This window comes from Diaphorina citri, unplaced genomic scaffold, assembly GCF_000475195.1.
Source record: "Diaphorina citri unplaced genomic scaffold, Diaci psyllid genome assembly version 1.1 scaffold1368, whole genome shotgun sequence".
Classification (NCBI taxonomy): Eukaryota; Metazoa; Arthropoda; class Insecta; order Hemiptera; family Psyllidae; genus Diaphorina; species Diaphorina citri.
The window spans coordinates 13,858-16,103 of NW_007378794.1; positions in this window are offsets into that span (position 1 = coordinate 13,858).

The following is a 2,246-nucleotide window of genomic DNA, read 5'->3' on the forward strand; positions in this document are numbered from 1 at the left end:
TAAAAAAAAAAAAAAAAAAAAAAAAAAAAAAATCACTTTTTGGTTAATACAGTAAAACGCACCCTGAAAGTTGTATTTAGGGGTTGTAAAGATTCACAGAAATAAAAATATATTCCAATATATTTCAAAATGCTACTTATTATAATAGGGGGTTAATGATATTGTAGTTATAGGATTAGTTATGTAATGTGAGTGGTCAGCCTGTGAAAACGGAGGACCAATCAGATTATGAGTTGGAGTGGGAACAAATGAGGAATTCTATGGAAAAATGTGCCATTTCTCAGAACTGTTTTCTGCAGAAAAAAATGGCCATTTCTTCATAGACCTCCTCAAATACAAATAAATGAAAATTTAATATTCATATTCTCAAGTATAAATTTAGAAAAAATGGCCATTTCTTCATAGACCTCCTCAAATACAAATAAATGAAAATTTAATATTCATATTCTCAAGTATAAATTTATTGTTTTATCTAGAGTAAGAAAATAGTTTCACATTCGCGGAAATGTCCCTAATAGAGGGTAACAGAAAGCAATTGTATGTCTCTATGACACTCACTAGAAAAAAAAGGTTTAAAAATATTGTTTGTAAGCTGGGGGGAGGGGAATAAAAAGATCAAGCTTATTTATAGCGAGACCAAAATTTGGTACAAAATTAATTGCGGACCAAATTTTTGGTACAAAATTATTCCAGCCCAAATTTTGGTAGATACGAAATTATATTGAAGTTGAAAAGAGCCAAAATCTTTGAGGTGAAAATATTATGATATATAATTATCTATGGGTAATTGAAAATAATTCCACTAGTACTAGAAATTTGGCTTTTTTTTCTTTTTCTTGTGGATTCCAACATTTCGAAATGAATTTAAGGACAGTAAGGGCAGTTTTAAAGAAAACACAACTGAAAAATATTGTATGTCTCTATGGCACTCACTAGAAAAAAAAGGTTTAAAAATATTGTTTGTAAGCTGGGGAGAGGGGAATAAAAAGATCAAGCTTATATATAGCGAGACCAAAATTTGGTAGAAAATTAATTGCGGACCAAATTTTTGGTACAAAATTATTCCAGCCCAAATTTTGGTAGATACGAAATTATATTGAAGTTGAAAAGAGCCAAAATCTTTGAGGGGAAAATATCATGATATAATTTAATACCTATGGGTGATTAAAAATAATTCCACTAGTTCTAGAAATTTGGCTTTTTTTTTTTCTTTTTCTTGTGGATTCCAACATTTCGAAATGAATTTAAGGACAGTAAGGGCAGTTTTAAAGAAAACACAACTGAAAAAATTTAATACCTATGGGTGATTAAAAATAATTCCACTAGTTCTAGAAATTTGGCTTTTTTTTTCTTTTTCTTGTGGATTCCAACATTTCGAAATGAATTTAAGGACAGTAAGGGCAGTTTTAAAGAAAACACAACTGAAAAATATTGGGAACATTTTAATTTGAACTTATCGAGAAGTAAAAAATAAAATCAAGAAAAAAAAATAAATAAAAAGAAAATCATAAAATTATGAACAGAAAATATGAAAATAATAGGTATTCATAATCTTTTCTATCAAAAAGTCGGAATGGTTCGTCGTAGTTTTGAATCTGTATGTCGAATGTAAAAATCGCAGGTCGTAATGTTAAACAGAGAAGATCGTTTGGGATTTTAGATATATAGGAAAAGGAGTGAAATGAGATTTTAGATACAAAGGAAAGGGAGTGAAAATCAAAGAGAAAATAGGTGTGAAGAGAGAAAATAATAAGATACAAGAAGAGCACAAGCGATAGAAGGGGTAGAGAGAAGTGAGGGACAAAAAAGGATTATTGACCCCATAAGGATTTTTAAAACACTCGCAGAAAACGGGGAAAGTTCAAAATAATAGGAAAAAAATATTGTACTTCAAAATATTGTAGCGCAAGATATATTCAGAGATAAAACAAAAGTGGCAAGGCAAAGTACAAGAAGAGCACAAGCGATAGAAGGGGTAGAGAGAAGTGAGGGACAAAAAAGGAGTATTGACCCCATAAGGATTTTTAAAACATTCACAGAAGCGGGGAAAGTTCAAAATAATAGCAAAAAAATATTGTACTTCAAAATATTGTAGCGCAAGATATATTCCGAGACAAAACAAAAGTGGCAAGGAAATGGGATTCATACTAAACAACTACGACAAAAGGTTGATTGACTTAACCCAGGTTTAATGGGTTTAACCTCGGGTTAACAGAGAGGGACAATGTTTACAAACATATTCATAT